Source organism: Lonchura striata, chromosome 2 (genome assembly GCF_046129695.1).
Source record: "Lonchura striata isolate bLonStr1 chromosome 2, bLonStr1.mat, whole genome shotgun sequence".
Taxonomy (NCBI): domain Eukaryota; kingdom Metazoa; phylum Chordata; class Aves; order Passeriformes; family Estrildidae; genus Lonchura; species Lonchura striata.
In genome coordinates, this window is record NC_134604.1 from 97,789,034 (window position 1) to 97,813,344 (window position 24,311).

Here is a 24,311-nt window from a genome sequence, read left to right on the forward strand (position 1 = left end):
TAACAATTACATTGGGAGTCTCTCTGTCACTAGCTGTCACAAAGACCAAAGAGGAACAGAGTAGATTTATTGCTAGGCTCGTGTAGAGGCTAATCACTAATTCTTGCTGATAGTTTGAAATGTTTTGGATGGTTGATTTTGTCCTATTATCAGACAGAAGCCATCAGCCATTGCAGAGAAAACAAACACTTCGTGGCAGATACAATATTACTGATCAATTACCAGGCAGCACAAGGACCTGGCTCAGCTGCTCATCATTTCAGTTACTCACCAGCAGATGGGACTTAGAGCATATTAGTGTTTCAATTAGTCATCATCCTTATGCACTTCATTAGAAAAACCCAATAAACTAACTAAAAACATCCAAGAAAACTCGTAATATTTTTTTTTTTGACAAATACATTCCAATTCTGAGAGTCAGGTCTGAGTGTCTAAAGGAATGACAAACTGATTCAATAGCTCTTCACTACTTGAATTTGAGCTGGCTTTTGCCATGGCCCTTGTTTTGTCCCTTCATCAATTTCTGTTATATATGAAATCAGATTCGTGCAGTGAGTAGCTATTGAATCAGTTTGTCTTTCACTTAGACACCTGTGAAAGTAACCAATTAACTGATCTTCAACACTCAAAAATCCAACAAAACCTTACCAACAAACAAAAGAACAAACAAAAAACCAAACCAAACAAGGAAAAACAAAACAGACAAAAAAACCAAATCAACCTACCAAAAAAAAAAATCATCTTAGTCATACAAGCAGCAGCACAGACCCCCCAGCCCCCTGGAGCCTTCATGCTTGAGCCCCAGCTAAGGATGTGCAAGCAGCTCTGCTCTTTGCCTTTTCATTTCTACAGAGAAAAGAGCTTCAACAAGTTGCTATTTCAAGAGTTGCCAGAGGCAAGAACAATGGTGCAAAATGTTCATAACTACATGTTGCACATGAGGCACCAAGCAGGAATAAGTTTATTAGTGTTGTCAATCTACGTTGATAGGTACTGGGAAGTCTACAATGGAAGGCTTTGTTTCTTCACTTTTTATGAGGCACCTGATTGTCATGGCTATTTTTACTCTCAGTACCTTACAGTTTGATGTTGAATACAATCGAGTTCCCAGCCTCCATATAAGCCCATGTGCATACAATCCCATACTCCCACTATGCATTAGTGACTATTCAGTTTCAGATTACTGCCAATTAAAACACAGAAGAAGAGGTCCAGGGAGGAGAGCACATTGCACCAAGGTAGGATATGTATTATTCTATTTAAAATTACTATAGATATACTTGAGACAAGGAAAGCTGTGAGGTTTACATTTTAGGAGAAGGAATCAATTACCTTGCTGCTCAAGGAAAAGAAGGATTTAAAAGAACTCATGTGGCACAGCTGAAGACATCATCTTTCACTACAGCCAGCGTCAGATAATAGGCAGAGCAAGAAAGAAAACCAGCAGGAGAAAGGGACTGGAAGGAGGAATAAGAAAGTATTTTAACTCCTGGACAACTATTTATTACTAGTGACCATAAATCAAAAAAAAAAGAAAAAAATACTCAACAATATTTGTCTATACAGATACTGGTTTTTTAACCAAAATCTGAAATTTCTATGTAAATTATTTGCAAAATAATTCCAGCATGGAAAACCTCTATTGTGCACACTCTTGGTTTAGTAACACAAGGTCTTTATTTTTGCTCAATTTAACCTCAAGCCCTGCAACCACTTTGTATTTTTTAGTAAGAATAGATGCTCTGCTTCTCTGAATGGACTCCATAGTTCTATCCACAGGTTTGTTTCCCATGCAGGGAAATGCAAGATGTTTTTTCACTAATTTCCTGCTGTATTTTTATAACATTACCAAAAAGTCACACAGTTAGGTCTTAACCCCTATTGATACCCTTTTTCTCTTTTCACTAGAGTAGTAAAAAATAATAAAAAGCAGGCAGATAATAGCTATTTTATTGACTTTTGAACATAATTTAGTTGAATTTCAGGTTTTGTTTCTAGGAACTCTAGGAAAATTATAAGGGTTTCAAGAATGCAAAGCATACACTGTCAGAACACAACAGAAGAGGAGTGAATTGCTTAAAATCCATACACAGCCAATTAACTTATATGGCACACAAATGATTACAGATGTTTCAAAAATGTAACCTTTTCCCTGTTGATGTTCAGAATTCACACTGACAAAATTCCCACCTCAAGTTTCAGCTGCTTTGAAAAGGCTCCTCAAATGGTGTGCACAGATATAACATGCATATGCTCGCATTAGTTAATTAAGCAATGTTGTGAGAGTAACCAGGTCATCGATGTCTCAGGAGTGCGAATGCTTCCCAGCACAGGCTTCAGCCAGAACTGCTGTGTTTTCATTCCCCAGGAAAGTACAGCAACAGTAATCCTGCCTCATCATCCCAATATTTAACAGCTGCAAATTCTAAGTCCTTATCTTTCATTTATCAGTGTCTTGTTGTTTTGTGGTGGGATTTTTAATGCCTCCTCAACAGCCACTGCAGAATTGCACAGCATAGACAGATTTAGGCACAAAGGTCATCTGGGCCAACTTCCAGATTAAAGCAGGAATAATCAAACCTTCTAGGACTGTCATTCCAGAGGCCAAAGAGTGGTTGTCTCACAGAAGGCTCCCCACTTCTCTGCAAAACAGCATCTCAGTGAGGGGCACATTTTCTCCATGCCTTGAAAACAACTACAGGGTTGCATTAAGTGATGCTAATGGGAAGTCCCACATCTAATGTGGAGGCGTGGGAGGGAAGATGGAGGAGAAATAAAGCAGAATCCCATTCTGTTTCATCCTGATCCAGTGAACAGAGAGGAAGAAGAGAGAAGCCACATAAAGGAGCAAGAGGGAACACAGAAACCAAAAGCCTGTGTGAGGAAACCAATTCCAGCTCCCCAAATCTAGTGTCATCCAGAGTGCAAATATCCTTTAACACAGCACTGCTTGGCCTCCCCTCTTCTCTGCCAGGTCTCAGAGCTGCTTTACAAGTGGTGCTGCTGGGGGTGCAGCATGGACACCCCCCAAGTGCCAAATGGCAGAGACCTGTCAGCAGCAAACTCCGTGGGGCCGGGACAGAGCGTGCTGCCCTGGGAAGCTGCCTGCTGGAGGTAAGGCAGCTATGGAGCAATGCCAACAACAGAGACACACTCACCACAAAGGCCCCTCCTCCCATCTGCACTTTTGTCCTCTTGAGTGATTTTCATCTCTTTTTTACTGCACAGATAATAGCAATATTTGACCCAATAATCTATAACTGTTTATCAGAGTCCTTACAAAGACAAAAAATAATTAAATTATGTTCCCCATTTATCACAATGCTCTTGATGTTGGTCCCTCTTTATATTCATTTAAAAAACTAAGCATTGTCTGGTGTAATAGAAATGAGATTCATAGTATTACTTGCAATGAATAGTTTGAGCTGGAAAGAACCTCTCACTTCAGCAATAAATTATATCCAAGAGTAATTTTCTTGCCTCACGTTACAACACTGCCCCCTAAATACAACATTTTCTCTTAAATAAGAGAAATAGTTGAAAGAGAGTATTTCCGCAAGATCATTTCCTCCTGCTTTGAGAAACAGCTTTCCAGTGACATTTGACATTTTATGAATGTTTCAGTATTTTACTGTTCATAAGTGATCCATTATTTTATACAAAAGCTGTACTGAGCAGGCACCACCTTTTGAATGTCCCATATAACCATTGATAAAAGGTCCTTAAAATTCTCCTTTTGTGCAGTGCACATTTGATCATGGTAGTTTCTCAAATGCTGAATTCCTAATATGAAGTCAGGTTTGTCTCCCCCTCATTCTCCAGGCAATCTGAACTATAAATGATTTTCATTAGCAGCTGTCAAGTCTTCATAGAGAAGAAAAATCATAAAAAAAAAAACCCAAGAGAAAACACTTAAAGAGACCTTGTGAATGAGAAAGACCATGATTTATTTTTGATAACAGGATGATTTTGTCTCTAATATGTGGTTGCTTTTAGCCCCTATGGTGATCTCAAGGGTGCTATTTGGATTCTCAATTAAGCTAGTGTAACAAAGAAAGGCAAAGAAATATCCTTGCAATAATAAAAAGACAATGACGGTCCAAGCCAACATTAAGTCTAGTCAGCCTTTTAAAATAGTAATATTTTCAGACCTGTCAAAGTAAGTGCTTTGTTATAAATAGAACTTATATTGAGATATAATTTTAAAAAAGGAAAAGAAAAACAGCCACAGAGCACTTAAATATTCTTTCATTTGTTTCTTCAGATCATTCTATTAGAGGCACCATTTCTAATGCACTTAAACTGAGTGTATGCTGTGCAAATCCTGGCATAATCTCAGTGGCTCGAACAAGCAGACCCAGCCCAGTGTCCCTTCCCCAGGCAACAAGTTACTTCCAGTTAAGCTTACATGGCACTCCAGCAAGGGATCCCAAGCAGCACTAACACCAGTGTGATGGAAACCAAGGGTTTTGGAGCTCCACAGATTGCCTGGCTGGTTATGTCCTTTTTTGACCCACAGTCTTAGAGGAAAAGTCCTCTCCTGCTAGCAGAGAAGGTTGTGAAAATCACCCTTTTTAAAAATACTTGTGTTGATCTTATTTGTATTTACAGAAAGTATCGGATATGGACTTCCCCTTGGGAATTTACCAGCAAAAAAAATCCTGAAGGCACACGTTGATCAAGGGAATGAATTCAGTGTGTGCTCTGCTTTCTTAGATAATAACAATGTCACGACATTTTGCTTTCTAGAGAAGTAATAATCTCTCTCTTCCCTAATTGACTGAGCCAAAACCAGCATAATGCAAATTATTTCAGGGAAAACTTTCAGTATATTCTCTTTAAATGCAATGAGATTGCAAAGCCTAGCCCATGCTTCTTTTTATCTGTAAAATGTACAACTGAGTCACTTCTAATTTCATGCAGCAATGACAGTGCTACACATGTATCCATTCAAAGGAAATTATTTTCTATAAATTTCAATCTTTTGATGCTTTTGTTGTGTTGTCGGGAGACCTAATAAGACTGGCTAGCTGGCAAAGCATTTGCCTGCTAGCCAATTAATGTGCTATTGCCTGTTAGACCCTCTTTATTCTGTTTTTATCTCTAGTCCTGAACCTCTGTTGAATGTCCATGTATTTCTAAATATTTCTTGTAGGACCTTCCATGGATGACTTTGCAGAACCTGCTCCCTTTCCATCATTTTGGCAGGTATGCCCTGAACATTTCTGTGCCTGTCACTGCTTTTCACCACTGTATCACCTACTGTGTTCTTCAGGGTCCTTTTCAGCAGTTTTGAACCAGACTCTTCTTTCAATTAATGTACAAAATAGGACTCCTGAACCCATGAGTAATCCTCAAGGACTCTGCACATGAAGGTTTGGTTTCAGGACTTGTCTGACTCATGTTTTTCCTTCTTTCTTCCTTGTGTAAATCTGTATATTTGTCTTTGCCTCTGCTATTCATTTCTACAATTCTTTTAAGCAAATAACAGTTCTCTAGTACTGTTTTCTACAGATTTTAGCAGCCACTAGCATCTGCCTCTGTGTTTGAATTGTATAGAGCATTTCAGATTAAGCTGGGATGAGAACAGCTACAGAAAGTAAAGCATATTGGAAAGACTTGTGTTGGTTTTATACTGTGCTGAACTTCTTCCCTAGTACAGCTCAAGATAAAAGAGGCAAATCCAGACAAAAGCTCATTAAATTGTGTCAGGCTACTTCTTAGACACTGTCTTACATTGTATGGACATAAAGTCCATTTCTTTCACTGCTTTTTATATTTTCTACTTTTGTCTCCTGCTGTGAAAAGGAGTTCCTATTCCATGTGAAGACTTAGCGGAAGGACATTCAGAGTGATAATGAGGCCAGCAAATCTGTGTTAAAGTAACTTGAGAAAACCATGTTGTTGTAGCGAGACTGGGTTTTCAATTAAATGTGATTAAGAAAATAACTACTATCTTACAAATGAAATTTAGCATTGGAATCTCTCAGATTTTAGAGAAATATCATAGGTAAAGAAGGATACAGAATGCCTTTTTTGTTGTTGTTGCTGTTGCTATCATGGAACCACTCTTCTCAAAAAATTCTGGTTTTTATTTTTTGTATGTTTTTTTCAACAAATTTAAGACAGACAAGACAAGGAACGTCAGATCAGGCTCCAAACATTAAAGTGCAAGAAAATATAATTTTCAAGATCAGTTTAATTAGACCAGCTGACATTGCACCAAGACTCATATGGAAAATAGAATTTTATCATCCAGAGCTCCAGAAGAGTAGACCAGTTTTCTGGCTAACCTACCTTTTCACCTAAGCAAACCAATAATATGAGCAATTAGGATTTCATATACCTGTAAAAATAACAAATATCACACTTAGGTAAAATAAAAGTAGAAAAAATAATCTGAAGCTTCACCAACACAGGCTTTTAATGCTGAAAGTAACCAGCATTTCCAAGCTATTGAGGAGCTCACTGCCACCCCTCCACCCCTCATACTTTTGGTGCCACACAGGGTTCTCACACACACATAACATGTGATCTGACAATCACAACAGGCAGCAAAAGGACACAGCCACACTTGAGTTTAGTCAAAATTATATTAAAAAAAAAATTTACCTATTAAAAAAAACCACAAAAATCATAATCCTTGTGTGGTCTTAAAGTTATTGCAGTTACTGGTTTATAGATTATTTACTGGCTAGCAGTTTCTCATTTCAATTAGATTTATAAAATTCAAATCATATCCGCATACATCTTACTAACCTATAGATTAGTGGTTATTAAATAAGATCTTATTTATTAAATAAGATCGGAAGTTATTTAATAAGGTCTTGAAAAAGTGCTTGTAATTAAAACATAAGTTGAATCTTAACTCAAGCTTTGGAAATTTAGTTGAAGTTAAACAGTAATTAACCTGTATTTTTACAAGGTTTTTCACTTTCAACCTATAGTTTGCCACATTGGCTTAAATTCCTTTCCAAAGCTGTACAAAAGCTGAGCTGTTAATAGTTTATTGATGTGTAAACTGTATTATTAAAGTATGCATTTGTGTTTTGTCTTCACCTAGGAAGTCTGTTTTATAGATTTCAACTTTTTTTATTTGCATGTTGATTTATATGCATCAGTCATAAAAATAAATTATATAATTCATATAAATAACCTGAATACTATTTTAAGAATTTTAAGTATTCTCTATCACCCAAAATGTAGGATTGGGAAGTTGTGTTTCAGATCACTACCTTCCACACATAATAGGCAGCAGTTCTGATTACAAAAAATTTATAGTACATTAGAACAGTAAAAAAAGGATGAGGAAAGTGCCTTTACTAGCTTTCCCATGTTACAGATTTAAACCTGAGAAAATTACAGCCTCAGGGGTACAGAGGGCCACCATTTTAGGGACAAAATTATGACCTCGTGAAGTGTGTCCAGCCAGCAGGAAAACTCATTACTCACTTCTGAAAACAGAAGAATTTGTCTCAAAGTCACCCTGAGAGTCAATAATGCAGCCAGGTAGCAATCCATGTTTCTCTCGCCCCAGTCCAGCCTGCAGAGTAAAATTATCTTCCCAGTTAAATACAATATTGAACCCCAGTCCCATTTGCTGTACTTTTTCCTGACTAAGGGTGTTTTTACTTTACTGCAACCATTGTAGGTGCAGCCAAGAGCAGTGGTACTTCCAAAGACCTGCATTGTAAAATATTCACCAGGTATGTTACTGCTGTTCATTGCCTTGCTAGGGCTGAAGAATCCAGAATGGGTAAATTCCACTGTTTGCTCAACATTTTGTTGGGACACAGGGCCTACAATTCTTTGAGTCCATTAAATGAGCCTGAGATTGTTCTCTGGCACCGAGGCAAACAGGCGTGGAATGTCTCACATTCACATTGCTGAGTTCTTGTTTCAGGGTGGTCACAGGCACAATCTCTTGCAGGGATTATCCCTGGCTCATCCTGTTGCCCAAACCACACCTGGGAATAAGGAAGGCAGCATTAGTTTGCCAAGTCAAAATCATGTTCAGGTCCTTCCCCATTAACAGAGACCTGCCCTGGCCTCCTGCAGGCCCCTTCTTCAGGGGTGAATTTCTGTCCAAGCTAAAGAAAGATTATTTCCCTTGATCTCAAATTTCTGAAAACACTAATGGATCAAATAGCATCTGCATCATTCCTTCTCAGTCACTACAAAATCAGGCTTTATGTCCACAATCTTTTCACAGTTTTCTGAGAAACAACCAGATCTATAATTTTTGGTGCTTCCAAATTTAAGGAAAGAAAAGAATTCTTCTGCAACATGGCCATTAATAGTGAAAATATACTTGCCAAAATGCTTAGTTTCTCAAATCACAGGGACCCAAATTAAATCATCATAGAAAGGTAAAAATCCTTTCATTTCAGAGGGGGAGGAAAGTTTTGATCTCGCTGGCACCTTCCATGTCCTTTCTATTACTCTGCATTTCCACTGCTGCTGGAAATACTGGGGTGGGGGGGGAAAGAAAAAATATAGAGAGAGCAAGACCATTTTCCTCAGTCTGATAAGAACAAAGAACTGACATCCACGTGGAAGAAGCTGCTTTTTATAGCAAACACACCTAGAAGTTAATTGTTTTCCATTTAACACAGGGGAAGCGGCTGGAGGCGCCGCCGAAACACACAGTGCCATCTAATGGAGGCTCCCTCGTGTAACCCGAGCATCCAAACAGGGAAAACCAAAAGCCCACACCGGATCTATGTCAAGCCACAAGCACACCAGGAATTTTTCAACCAAGAGACGATTCTTGACAAAAACGTCATCTCTAAGTTTAGCATTTTTAAATAATCGGGCTGCATAGCTGGGTAATTGCAGCAAAACCCTGTGGCTGAGGCTGCATTCTCCTCTTCCAGGGTGCGCTCCAGCAGGGTACCAAAGGAAAAAACACCAACACAAGCTGGTGGTATTCCAAAAGGGACATGTGCCAGCCACCTACAGAAGGGTGGAGGAAAAATAAATAAGTTTCAGTGTTGCTCTCCTCTCCCCCAAAATCAGCCGTCCCATGAGACAGTAATAGCACACAGCACAGGTTGCTTCTGCTCAGGGCACTTGCAAGATCCACCATGGACTGTAACTCTACATCAGGAAAAAAAAGTGGTTTCTTCTATACATGCAAGATGTGGGAACGAAACGCTAATGAAAAGTCCTTATATGGCTTTTCAGACCCAAACCATGCCATAGCTGGGAGGAGATTGGCAGGGGGTGTTAAATTAAACAGTTATTTTTAAATGCTGCTGGTTAAAAAATAAAGAGAGGTTTAAAAAAAAAGGAAATAGAAAGAATGCCTGCATTTTTAATAGATAGCACAAATTACAATGGTACTTGTATTACAAAACCTTCAAGCCTTAGAAAAATATCTTAGGAAGGCAATACAAATTGAAGTTCATTATACAAATAAAAAGAATGCTGAACATTTGTATGACAGACACAGAAAAAAACATAGAAAAACTTTTCTCAGTGGAATATTCATTTAAAATACCCCTATATTAGAGTGATACCAGGAGACTAATTCTGAGACAATTTCAATCCTTAATCCTCTAATTAGTGTTTGAAACTTCAAAGTATAACTGCATAGAGTAAAATACTTTGACATTTTAAAAGTGCATAGTACCCTCATGGCAATTAGCAGAATTTTTTGTAAATTCATATGGCAAGATATACAATGATATCAGCATATATGACTAATTTGTAACTCACATCTGGGCTGCCACATCCTTCTAGAAATTATAAGGAAGCCCTTTATTTCAAAGACAATCTTAGAGTCCAGTGATAGTATATTTATATGCCACATTTTATTCAAGGCTAATTAAATTCATATTTACTTTCAATATTAAGCTTAAAGCACCACAATTATACATTTTGTGTGCATATGTGTGCAAAACTTTGTCTGACTTTAGTGGTCGCACATCTCTTGTTTATAAAACACTGAAAGTACAAACCTAAATGTTTCACTCCTGTTTTTCTTTTCCTTTACATATATGAGGAAACTAGAATATTGTAGAAAGAATTAGAAGCAAGTTTCATGTAAAAAAAAATATTTCACAAAAATATAATAGATAAGGATCACTGAATCATTTGGTTGGCTAAAAATATTCTATGGATTTTATAAATATTTGAGGCCTAAAAATGGCAAGGCAGTTTGAAATAAACTAAAACCAAATGTATAAATGCCTTCAGTGTAACTGTGAATTTAACAGCAAACTACATTATTATTGACTGAAATAGAACTCTGCCTTTTTTTACATTAATAAAGGCATATGTTCAACCATGGTAAAGAACTGTATGTTCCCTTGCATCTTTATGCATGCCCAGTTGTGTTAAAAATGATGTTGAAGTAATTTAACCAGTCCATGGGGCTTCATCTCCTGTTTACCCTAAAACTCATTCTCACATCATCCCTCCCACTTGGTCAGCACAGGGATTCTCTGGTAACGTGGTTGCCCCTACAAGGGATGTTTTTTCTCCCCACTGGTACATGGGATGGATCCACTGAGAACATGTGCTTCATTGCTGGCATCACCAGGTGGTTTTTTTTTTTAATCATTCTGAGTATTGGGAAGTTCTCCCTTAGAACTAGAACTAGAATTATTTCGAGAGGTTCTAGCTCTAGAATCAGTTCTCCCTTTGAATTAGAACTAGACAGTGTTTTCTCAGGATTTTCCAAGGAGATTTTCAATGGAGGGATGAGAAAAAAAACCAAAACACAATAACATCAAGTTCCTTGGCATTAGCAGTCTGACCCTGCCTTAACTTCACTTATGAATTCTCTATCTCATGCCCTCCTGAGGCACAGGGGGATGGGGAACGGGTGTTGCAATCAGTTCATCAGATGTCTCTGACACTCCTTCTTCCTCAGGGGGAGAGTCCCTCACACTCTTTCCCAGCATGGATCCTTTCTGCTGCCTGAAGTTCTTCACAGACAGCCCCAGTGTGGGTCCCTTTCATGAGGTGCTCTCCTACAGGAATATGCTCCAGGAGGGGCTCCCATGGGGCCACAGCCTCCTTTGGGAGCCTCCTTTGGGCACTGCCTCTTCTGCTGTGGGGTCCTCCACAGGCTGCAGGAGGATTCTGCTCCAGCAGGGATCTTCCTGGGCTGCAGGGGCACAGCTGCCTCAGCATGGTCTGCACCACAGGCTGCAGAAGAATCTCTCTTCTGGCACCTGAGGCACCTTTTCTCCCTCCTTCTTCACTGACCTTGGTGTCTGCAGGTCTGTTTCTATCACAGATTCTCCCTCCTCTCTGGCTGCAATTGCTTCTGTGCAGTAACAGCTTTCCCCTCCTTAGTAAGTCAGCACAGAGGCGCTGCCACTGTCACTGATGGGCTCAGCCAGCAGTAGGTCCATCTTTGAGGAAGCTGAACATGGGGAATCTTCTAGCAGCTTCTCACAGAAGCCATCCACCACCAAAAACTTTTCCTCACAAACTTCACAGGCTCTTTTTCTCACCTCCACCCTCCCACAGGCAAGGATATAATCTTCTATTCACTCTTGGCAGGTTGGCTGATGCTACCAAACAGTTTTCACAAAAACAAGATGAATGGAATAGGATGCACCATTCAATATTTCTACCAAACCTCTCCCTGGTAAAGCCTTGCTATCATGCAGAGCTGCACAGGACAGAGAAGAGGAGCTGGAAGGCAGTTCTGTCTCAGCATTACTGCTCACCACAGTGCCCTGGCATGCCTGTGCCACATGCTGCCACAAATGTACCCCCATCCCCCTGCTGTGCCCCACCCCAGGTGTGCAGAGCACTCCCCAGTGTCAGTCATGGGACACAGGCACTCTCCATGTGCCACTGCAGCTCAAAGCTCACTGCTGGTGGAGATGCTTCACCTCTGCCAGCAGAGGTTACGTTTAACATAGTGATACATTTACCAAGGGATGGTTGGCTTGGATGGATGATCTAGTGGTCAGTGCTCTTGCTTACTGATTTAACAGTTGAGCTGGCCAGAAGATCAAGTGGCTTTCCCTAAGTGATTCAGTAAGCCACTTACTAAATAACAAAGCTGCCTTTCCAGAAAACAAAGAAGCTGAGAAACCTATTGTAAAATATATTAAATTTCCATGAGTGAACAAATTGTGTAGTGTGTGAAAGTGCAGAATATTGACAGATAAATCTTGAATTAAAGGGCAAGAGGTGTTAAAAAACGAACAAAAATATAACATTCATACCGTTACCTATTTTAGGGAGGGACATAAGATACTTTTTCAAGATTAGAGATGAAAAAGCTACATTGATCCACATCTATCCTCCACATTTATACTACTGGAAGATGAGGGTTCAGCTTCTTGTTTCATCTGCAGAATTCTTTTATGAAAAGTCAATTACATTTTCTCTTGGTTGAAACATTGTACCATTTTGTAAAATCTTTGTCCCTCGCTTCTCTATTTCTCAGATTCTCCCCTGTAAAGTCAAGATAATGAATGTTTCCTTTTCTCCTGCCCTTTATCTGAAATGGCTTTCAAGTTCTGAGGAAGCACATCATACAAAGTGACTAGCAGGAGAAAGTGCCAATTCTCAGCAATTCCTCTAGACACTGCTAGGGAGTTCAGAATATGAAAGGTTGCATAACTCCACCTTAATAAAACAGAGGTTAACAAGACCATAAACCTCTATCTGTAAGTTCAAACGTTCTTTCAGTATTACTGCAGTGATAAATAAAACATCCCCAGCATTAAAGTTCCCATGATTTAAGCCTTTCCTCTTGATGTTTGTAATGTGTTTATCAAACTAAAAACAGTTCATAAAGGAGTCCCAGGCTCCAACTATCAAGTCAATACTCTTCCCTGTAAACACAACATCAAAAAGCCAAAGTGTTTTAAATACACAAGTCTATAAAGTTTTCTTTTAATTTGTTATCTCTCTTGCACCTGCTCTAAATACTTCTTAGCCTAATTGATGGTCTCTAAACAATCAGTGTTTACATTCACTTTGGAGCTGCTTCAGAAGAAAGAGAATAGTCACTGTTTGTTTTCCTTCTGTATCCTGGGTGTCACTCAGAGTCACATTGAATGGAAACTTGATTTCCATTACAGACACTGGCAGGAGAGTCCTGCACCCACCACAGACATTTGTTGTCGGACTCTGGTTAACAATTCACATATTAACCATGTCACTTTACCTACCTTTTATGTTTGAGCATTTTTATTGCATTCCAGTAAACCCAACCACCTTCAGGCAACAGCAACATACAGGCTAGTAAACCTTGGCCCGAGGCCAGCCACTCCTACACCAGCTCTCTGGGACTGTCACCCAGGGAAGTGAACTATTTGTCCCTGGGGTTTCACTGCCCTGAACTCACAGGATGGACCATGGGGTTGGTCTGCACCTCATAGTCCTAGGAGCAAATAACCCAGGAGCAGTGTATTTAGTGGGACCTGAACTCTGCTTCCCTACTCCTGGCATCATACAGCCTCTGAAGAGTCAGAGCAGCTCATCCTCCGTGGCCCAGGCTCCCAGAGTGGTCACAAGGAGCAAGAGACATAATCACAAGCTTTGAACATACTCCCTGCACATCAAACCTGGGTCTGTAGAGCACTCAACAGGCTAAGAAAAAATAATGTTATGTAGTTGAATGACACAACATGAAAATAAAATGGAGAGGCCCTGTCTGGTGTTTTGATAGGGGAATTTTCATATTAGTTGAATCATTCATTCTTCAGTAGAAATCAAGTTCAAAAAAAGAAGGAAAACAAAGAAAAAAAGATAAAATTTTTAGCTCCTTTGTAATAAAAATGTAGCAATCTCTGAAGAATGCAAATGCTGCAAAATATAAAATATTACTTTTATTACCCAGTGTGCAGATAGACTCTCTTGTTACCCCAGTGGTCAAGTTCAGCTGACAAACCACTGAGTAAATACCATGTAGGAAGCTGGGGAGCAGTTGCACCTTGGGAGATTTCCATCAGCCCAGGAGAGGTGCTAAGAAGACAGGCACCAACAGGCTCAGTCTTTCACAATTCAGACTTTGAACTTATATGCACTCAAAAAGACAATAGGGACCTTTTAGCCCCTGAGCTGAGCATCACATCATGGCCTGTACTGTCAGGAATTATCTCTCAGAACTGGGACAAGTGAAGGTGTCTTGGCACAGCCCAGCTGCAGCTCTCTTGAACTTCAGTTATGCTTCTAGGGCACCTCCTTAGGGCCAGAAATCACTTCTCAAGGGAAGCTGGATGGTCATTCACAACACATTTCTGTACATGCATCATTTGGTAATTTTACTTCTGCATTTGAAAACAAATGCCTCCCTATAGCAAAAAAGAAATTAAGACCTACGATAGTTAAATTCCCAAAGAAAGTGCAATTCCTAGGAAAATTGTGATTTCGGATATCAGGTCATGGTTAAGGTAACATTTTTATCACTGCAGAGTTACAGTTTCTCAGTTATGTTTCTCAACAACACATTTTCTATCATTATCAAAGAAAATGCAGTGATACCTAGATAGTATGCCTCATTCAATGCCAGCATCCTCTCCCAAGAAACACTTCCCACAGAAGACTGATGGGTGTGCAGAATTCTTTGCAAGAGTTCCCTTAATTATCTCTCAACTCTACCCTTCCCAAACTGGGAGGTAAATGACAGGCAGTGTCATTTCACACACAAAATGATAGTTTCAGAAAGCATGCAAATGAAGGTACAGATATTGCCAAAAGTATGCCTAACAAGTGCTTTTTAATGAATGCAAAAAGAGACCAAAAAGCTTCTTTCTCAAAAGGGTGCTGTTAATATTTCTCTTGTGATCTGAGTGAAAACATGAGAAAATAGTGATTTCAGCTGTGAGGTTTTTGTGGTTTAGATAAACATTCTTGCTGTTAGGGAACTGACGTCTGACAAATTCCACTCCTTGATTTATCACATTTCACACAAAAATTCATCTAATTGCATATTGTTATTTTTTGCATTTACAGTACTATCATTGTAGCCCACCATGATTACAGCACCTGTGAAACTCAGTGCCTGAGGGAAAACTACCGTAATACCGTCTCCTTTCTATTAATGGAGTAATTCAATATGTTTGCCTTCCTGAGCACTGTCATTTTATCCAACCAAAGCTACATATTTCCTGCTGAAACACTGCAAGAAACATTCTTACATTGTGCTTGCTTAATATGCTGGGTAATTCACCAGGGGAAAGAAAAGTATTTTAATAAAATAAAGGGATACTTTCAGGCAGAAAATCCTTTTTACTACTTATTATGTTTTTATTTTAAATATTTAAATAAAACTCCTTTTTTCTACAGCTTGGGGGGTACTTTAATAAAAAAAAAAAATCAATAACCAAATTAATCAACTTTATTAGTAAAGATTTCCATATTAATTCAGTTACATTTTATTTTTTTATAGTCATCCTCACAGCCCATATAAAATTACAGCACTTCCTTTTATTATTATACAGAACTTTTAAAAGATCAAAGAAGCATGGAAATTTCATTTGTTTCCCTCATTTAGTAAAGATTCAAATTCTGCGTTTTATTGTGCATGCACAGCTTCTCTTTCTACTCAGTTGAACTGAGGACCAAGTCACATCCCAATTTATTCTAAGATCTTATTCGAACATAATTCAAAGCATATAATTTCTCTACAACTCTATAAACAATGAAAAGAATTGTCAGCTTTGGTTTTCAGGCTTTAAAACAGATCACTGACTTGACAGTGCTTAGAAAGTGTGCTAAAAAATGACTAATGTTACAACTTTAAAGAACATGCTTTCAGACTCTCCTTGTTGTCTTTCTTACAATCACACTGCAAAAAGGCTAAAATCAAAGATTAATAACGAGCAACAAATATTCCTCTTGAATCGGCTTATCTAGAATTTATCCATTAAAACTGCTACAATTTAAATGAGCAAAATTATGCCATTTAGTGAATACAGACATAACCAAAATCTTTCTCCTTTTTTATTTTTAAAAACCCCAAACATATAACAATTCAAAGGGTAGAAGGAAAAATATGAAAATATATGGAAGATGGCCTGCTTGTGAGGCAGCTTGGGACTTAAAGGAATCCAAAGTTAGTTCCATAGATATAGGAGTCTCATTTTCACTTAAAATAAGCCTCCAAATGTGTTTTGTCCTTTGCTGGAGATTGCTATCAAAGTGCTTATGAATGGAAAACAACTACTAATATTTAAAGACTGTTCAGTTGGGTTCCAGCAATTGTTTTCCTTCTTTCACTGATGCATACATAAACCCATGTACTCACATCTGCACATACATTTATTTTTTTTAAGACTGCAAATCAGAAGATTTGGATGAAACAAGACAAGGATGATGCCAGAATCTTCTGGGGATGAAGAGCTCAATCCTACAAAGTATGGCTATTGTGTATTAACACCAGTGGGCAGGTAAGCACCACAGAGCCACTCAGGCACCACCCTCACTGGGATGGGGGAAGAAGAAAAGAAAAAAATACCAACTAACATGAAAACACAAGATTGAAGAAATAAAAAAATATAATTGAAGAAGTGGACAAAAAGGGAGAGGGAGACGGGAGAAAACAAGCAATGAAAAAGCAATCACTCATCACTTTCTGTGGGTAGACTGATGCCTAGAGAGTTCTGGAGCTAAAGGTGGCTAATTCCCTATATCCCCCTATTTTCCCTTTTATTGGGAGGCATGAATTTATTTGCCACGGGATATCCCTTTGGTTGGTTCAGGTCATTTGCTTGACTGTGAACCTTCACCCTCTATGCACTGGGGTGTCAGAGTGAGAAACAGAGCAGACCTTGATGCTGTACAAATATTGTTCAGCAACAACTAGAGTATTAAAAGTGTTATCAGTTCTATTTCAGTCAAAATTCTGAAACACAGGGCTGCTATGAAAAGAAAAATCTAATCTATTCTAGCCAGGGCCAGTGCAAAGGTATAATTACTTCCATCAATCCTGAGCTATATTCGGAAGAAAAAAAAAACACAAAAAAATGTCTCCTAAGGCATAACAAATGCTGGCAAGCAGTTGAGCCGTTATGTTTATTAGTTTTTCGGCAGTAGACTGTACCTTTCTCTATTAATTTAGAGGGACCAAAACACCTAACCACCTAACCACTTCTGCAAATATTCACTTTGATTACACCATTCCCAAACTTCTGAAGGCAACCTGAGTTTGTGTGTTTTTCTAGAGCCATAGTACATATCACTAAGAACTCAAAGAGGGCTTGCTTCAAGATAACCTTTCTTATCTGTGAGAAATTTCAAAAAGCTTGCACATTTGGGATATAATTTTGTGGTATTGCAACTGCCACAGCCCATTCACTGCTCTAATATGCAGGACACTTGTAGAATTAACAGTACAAAGACTCCAACCTCTCCCCTGCCAGCCTCAGGACAAAAATCATCATGTGTTCACACAATTTACTTGAGGCAAGTTTGGAATTTTAAAAATGGCATGAGTTTAAATATGACACTTTCTAGACATAGTTACTCCTATTCAACATGACTGACACATGGAGGATGCTCACTTGGTCTCTGCTAGAATCCCTAGTATTTCTGTCTAGCAAGGAGAATTGAGACAAACTGCTACTTCATGGAGAAGCAGATATATTTGTAAGAGCCCTGCCAAATTTCCCATCTAAGGTCTAAAAGGACAGGTTGATGGAAGATAATCTGGAACCATTTCCCCTTGCTAACTGTTCAGGGGAAAAGCAATTGTCACTATTTTTTTTCTTCTGTAGAAGACCCTTGCCTATGAGCCTTCCCTCTTCTCAGCTACAGCTGAGAGACGCCTGCCTGTTTACCTTGGGGAGAATAAAAAAGAACATATCCATCCCCCTCTTACCTATCCTACCACCAGCACTTGTACTTTTCTGTTTGCCTGAAGTATCTCTTAGCTGAATCCGACAGTGGAGATAGATAAAACCTTTCATATGCTACTGCCACAGCTAAGGTGAAGAACAGATGCCTAGTGGAAGGAGCTAAAGGTGACCCCATCAAATAAATGGCAGAGAACAATGAAGATCCAGAAGTTCTGGGTTTAAAAATACAGGACAAAAATTTGAAGAAGCAGGAAAATAATGCAACTAATAAATGCTAGGCGATCCAAGGAGATGGAGTAGTTTTCCCCAGATGGGTACAAAGGAGTTGCTACCCGCAGTAGAAGATTTCTGGAGGAGGCTTGTTTTGAAGTAATTTACACATCAAGTAATAAATTTCTAAATTGCAAATTTGGCAATGACATCACAGATTTAGGACGTTGGTCTACTACTAAAGAGGAAAAAAAAAAAACCCTTATGGTACATTTGCCTTTTATAGATCATAAAAATATTTATTTGCTGAGATAACAGATATGTAGGTCCAGAAGGATTAAGTGCCCTCACCATTTTACTTAGAGGGCCACTAAGTTACAAAGGAAATTTTCAGACTGCCACAGGAAAGAAAGCTTACCTTTAAACTTGTTACTTTGTTGGCACTCACAATTCCCGTTTCAAAAATACATTCCTAGGCACCAGTGAGGGAGTCTTGACAGACTCCCAGAAAAGGCAGCAAGCCAACTTGTAGTTATTTTAAAGAATGCATCAGTTGTCTACAATTTTGCACCCTGGTACAGATCCTGTTTGTCTGAAAAGGATCCAGGCCATATAAAAACGGTCTATTGGACAGAGTCCAGAGTTTTACAGACTAAAAGCACATAATTTTACAACATTCCACCTCAAATCTTGCATGAAAATGCTGGTTGGCAAATTGTGATAGGTAAAGGAAGGCAAGTAACTTTTAACATTGTCAAAACATTTCTGGGTCAGTCTCAAGACTGTGGAAAGAGCAATATCAGCACTGTGGGAAGAACAAAATGGAAAAGTAACATCTGTAAAATATTTTGTGTTCTAGTCTTTCTGCATCCTTGCAGTGATACTTTACTCTGGTACACTTACAGGGAGCTATTACTCTGATATTATCAGTTTATAATGTAAAGGCTCCTTGCCATCTGTTCAAAATTCAGATGCATAAAATCATCTAGTTGCCAGTGTGGTTCTGTTAAGCTATTCTGCAATACTATTGAGAATCAAATACGAGGCTTCAGTTCTAAGAAGACCTTCTTGCATGATTACTTTTATTGCCATGAACAGACCTACTAACCCACACAGGACTATGCTATACAGCCAAGTTAAGCAGGTGTGTGAATGTTTACAAGTTCAGAGCATTAGATCCCTGTTTTCTGGTCCTCATGACCTAACATAGCAAGTAACATTCACAATAAAATTGAGTCCTTTTCAGTTGTTAAACACCGAAACTTTGTGTGCAAGATATTAATTTCTTTGCACCACTTAGTTCTGAAGGTCGTTTAATGCTGTAAAACTGGCCAGTGATATGAATTAATCACAGATAGCACACTTGTTGAAGGCACAGCACCCCACTACAGTAGGAGTGTCATGCCACTTTTCTCAGCATGACCATACTTGCACAAAGCTGAAAAACAACAGGTAAAGCTGCTACATTCAAAGAATCTCTTTCGTAACAGGCTACAAGCCTTGCTTAGCCAGAGGTCAAGTTTACCAAATAGACAGGCTTTCAGCAAAGAGTGAAAGAGGTTTATTAAAAGAGGGAATCACAGCCTGACCAAAAATAACATCTGCATGAGTGAGGACAAATGCTCAGGGCCCCAGACAAGGGGACAGGCTGATGAAGCTGTGGATAAATCAAGATGCCATCCTATTCAAAAGAAAGGACTCAAAAGAGACATTGGTGCCTTGTTATTAATCCAGTCACTTTTGAGTAAAGCTGGTGGTTCACATGGTTAAGGGCCCCCACACTAAAATCCATTTGAACTTGTTCCAGAAACATAACAGCATTGTGTAAGAAGCTGCCAGTTGTACCAGTCTGACATAAAACAAGGTCCCTTCATCTTCCCTTATAGAGCAGTTGCTGCAGAACTATTTGCCTTATAGGACTACATTTGCCTGCTTCATTGTGTCATAATTTCAGCAGACTAGGGTATTTCAAAAGTTACTGCAAAGAAAGGAGGCACAGGAAAATTTGCTTTTTTAGACAAAATACTTTATATCAACAAAGTTAAACTAGACAAAAAGGTTGTAGTTTCAGAAGTGTCTCATTATACACCTAGGTAAATTTATGGTGTTCTGAAGCAAAGACAACAGAAAAGAAGACTCTCTCACTTCAGACTCTGATAATATACTTACAAAAGTCACTTGAGATGTGTGCTCTGAGTTCTGACAAAAAAGAACAACGATGATTATACAAAATATAACATTAAAAGCTGTGAGCAACTCAAAGCAGCCAGAGACTGGGTCACTTATTCAAGACTTGACAGACTCAGGGTTAAAATCCCATATTTTCATACTTGATATGACTGAGAGACTGAATGCAAATGCATATGCACTTTTGAAGCCAGCTTCTCTGTTCCTCCTCCACACCCTCCATTTTAACATCTGTTAGACTGAAGAGCCTTTTTATAATAGAGGTGTTGTCAAAATTAATCAATTCTCCCAAGAAAATGTTTTTACCAACTTTCAACCAGAAACAGTAGATGAAAAAACAATAAAATAAGAGAAACCAGAAATAAACAACTCACAGGGGCTTCAGCAAATATGGAATATGGCTATTTGCCCTATTTCTGAGTAAGCGGCTGAGATGTTCTTTAAAGGCAAGCAACAAAGCCCACAGTGGGTTCTAATGTCATCCCATGTGATAGAGAAAAATGTTGATATATGTGGTGCCTCTTTCTCATAACACAGACCAGTTATGTAATTGGTGGGACATTTGCTATTTCAGAGTTTGTTATTTCTTGTGCTTTGAACAGTGATTCCATCCTTAGTTAAACTGTCACACAATTCCCCGAACTAAACATAACAAAAAAATCCCCAATCTGAAAATTCTCTAACAATAGAGTTGGAGGAAGTTGTTCATTTACTCTGAATTCTGTAAATTTGGCACAACCTGGTGCTTCTGTGTCAGTACAATTGTCAAAATGCAAGTCAGAATTGAGACATGGAAGCTCCACTATGTCATCACATCCACACCACTGCTCCTCTCAGATCTGCTTTCTGAAGAGCCTTCATACATTTTGCAGATCTCATTTGCCAACAGTTGAAGCACACAGTGCTTCACCACTTCCCTTGAAAGACTACTCCAAAAATGTTACTCATAAACTAAAGAGGAATTTATAATTGGATACAGACCTCTCCCAAAAATTGTCACACACCATATAATAATTTCTGTGTGCTGATCAGTGCAGTTTGAATGCTTCTGTAATACTTATTCAACATCCTCTTTAATACATGATGGGATGAAATACTGTAAATAATTTCTCTTTTGTGCTTTTGAAACCTTTTCAGACAGTTGTATTCCTTATAACAGACAAATAGTGCACTGCAAAAGCAGCACCATACCACCTATTTTTTCAGCTTATTAGCTTGCATCTTATTTCTAGAACAACATATATGGTGAAGAATCTCTCTTGAAACAGAAAGATGTTTTGTCGTTTTCATGGAAGGGCAGAAGAACAAATGTCCTTATGTTCTATAAGACACATGAACAGTGGGGTTCAGCACAGCAGTATTTTTCACTTGAAGAGTCAAAAAGAAAGTGTACTTACCATTGAATTGTAAATTAGATTGGAATTATACCTATCTTACATTAGTCAGAAAAAAGAAATATGCTATAGAAGAAAAAAATGAGACTCTTAATATTAGATCACCTATTACTTCAGTCTCCTGCACCTGGGATCTCTTCCTTTAAGAATGAAGTTGGAAGTCACTTTGGAACTAAGCCAGCTGTCTAGAATCCTTTGTCCAAAACCAAGTGTGTGCTCCTAACAAGTCATAACAGAAAAAGGCAAGATCCTTTCACTTCTTATAGTATCTTAAAAGCTCCTTTCTCCCTGCAGTTTCACGGAAACTTAAAAGACAAATTCAATCAGTGCAATTGAGAAAAGTCATGCTTCATGTTCAAACATTCAGCATAACCTATAGTGGTTACTACTGCACATAAGAAAAAAGTTCTACCCATCTGAGAGCATGAGAAAACAGTGGCAGGTAATAGAAACTGACTATAGGAAACAATAGTAAAACTGCCTTCAGCACTTACATGTATTGTTACTGTTGATGAATTTTGATAATACAGAGAGATCCCATTACACACCTGCAAGTTTTAAAAATTATGTCAGTCTCACTTTACATGGACTATTATATTAATTTATGTGTTCAGAACCTTGAAATCTTGTGGCCCCATGAACACAGGGCTCTCTGCTCCCCATAGTTCATAAGTTAACCCTTTTTCCTCTAGGAATTGCAGGCAGACTAATATTACTGCTTTGAAAACACTGATTATTCTGAGAAAGGAATCCTTACCTGCAGCTGATGTATCTCCAGAAAGAATGCTCCAAGGGAGCTAGACCTTATGATTTCCAGGGCACAGAAGAACAGACCTTGGGAACAGCCTCTCCTAGATGGGAATGTGTAATGCTGCCACCTTCCAAGCACTCTGCTCAACAGATACTTCCCCATTCCCCCTCTATTGAAAAACAAACAGTGCCTTAAACATGAGGCCTAGGAACAGTAACTCATTCAGAGTCTGCACCAAACAATTACAGTGAAAGACTGATTAATTTGGACAAACTTTTTTTTTTTAAATCCAAGAAAAATCAGGTTCTATGCTCATACAAACATCTCAGCGCCTAGTTCCTATCTCCACCTATTCATAATTCAAGAGACACAAGTTAATGAAAGTGCCTGAAGCCTGTGGAGGCACCTACTTTTACATGGAGCTTTTAAAGCTTTTGAAAGCCTGTTTTGATTTAGTCTTAATTTTCCACCTGTCACATTTTCAGTCTCCATGTGCATGGAAAAGTTCCTTAATGTAAAATGTAAGAGTGACATGAGTTAGGCCCACAAGCCAGGGTATTCCCTTCCTTTGGTGACAGCTGTCCCCAGAGGACCACAAAGTCCTGATTTGTGTGACATTGTTCTTCCAGTGACACAGGGACTCCAGGAGTGAATGAATTTATATTTACACAGATATGTCACCTTGTGGCCATAGCATTGCCTCTTTAGGAGAGGGAAGGTTTCTGGCACACATCTTGTATTTCCTGGGCAAGTTAGTAATAAAAAGATAGATAAAACCTAAAGCCTCTCTTCTTGGGCTTGTAAAACAATGAGCTTTGTCCAGCTCTTGAGAGAGCAGTAACTAGCAATCACATGTTGAAGAAAATTGCAAGCAAACAAAACTATGCACTGGCACTAAAGAAATCAGTGAAGTTTCTGGATAACAGAAGCAGGCAGCCATCACCCCCTGTAATGGGGATGTTGTAGGTCTTGGTCTGGGATAGTGACTGCAACAGGCACAGCAGTCAAGGCTTAACATCACACCTCACACACCTTGAATGCTAGCAGAACCTGGTTGCATCTTTCTCAATCTCAATCTCGTGGTAAATTGTTTCAGTGGAGGAAAAATGCTGAGACACAGCTCCTTAGAAAGTACAGAATGTTTTTGTTTGTTTTTTTTTTAATATTGGTTCCATATTTGCATGTTATTGTCCAGACTTACTTTTTCAGAATATAAAACCAAGAAAAACCACTGACTCAGTCCTGATCTAGGAGAAATACTGAACCTTGCACAGAAGAATGTCAGATTTCAAACAAGCTTTAGCTTTAGATGTAGTCTGTCCAAACATTTTAAAGAGTATATTTTCCTCTAGGCAAGATGTCAAAAGCTGGTTTGGAATAGACATATGGCTATACAGTTGCCTAAAATTACTGAATATTTTAGTAGCCTGGTTCAATTTAAATTTTGCAAATTATTTTTAGATGGAAAACTTCTAAACCTCAGAAAGAGTTGTATAGTGATGTTGCCTATGAGTATGAAATGATACACTTCTCTCCCGAAAACACTGTAATTAATGGTTGTAGTAATTATTGCCATCACAAACCAAGTATTTTTTCCTAACAGTTACACATTGGCGGCCTGAGACAACATTCCTTTCCTCTGTGCTCAGAATAAGGATTGAATTAAGACAGAAACCACTGTGGAAGATAGTAAATTTCCAACAGGAATGAGCAGAATGCATTATGGCATCCCTTTTGCAAGATGGAGTCCCCAGTCAAGCACAGTGTTTACCCAGAGAGCTGTGAAATTCACAGTGACTGTCTCGCCACTCTGCCTCAATACCGGCCTGGAGAAGAGTTCTGAAGAACGGCCCCAGCTGTGAAAGGAGGAGTGAAGCATATTCAGGCTCTGCTACTGAATATGTCTTTGAACAGTGTGGTAGAAAGCAGGTTGTTCTGTGAGCAGATATCTCTGCTGTACCACCTTTGCACCCTCCAAATCAGAGTGGAATA

The 24,311-nt window shown here is 38.7% G+C and overlaps 1 long non-coding RNA gene across 1 annotated transcript; it reads left to right on the forward strand.

The window, feature by feature from the left end:
* The first annotated feature begins 1,162 nt into the window (after positions 1-1,162).
* LOC110469222 (uncharacterized) lies at positions 1,163-23,952 on the forward strand. The gene is made up of 4 exons (XR_002465216.1): positions 1,163-1,238; positions 5,156-5,208; positions 16,257-16,370; positions 23,923-23,952. It is a non-coding gene; the product is annotated as an uncharacterized LOC110469222 (long non-coding RNA).
* The last annotated feature ends 359 nt before the right edge of the window (positions 23,953-24,311 follow it).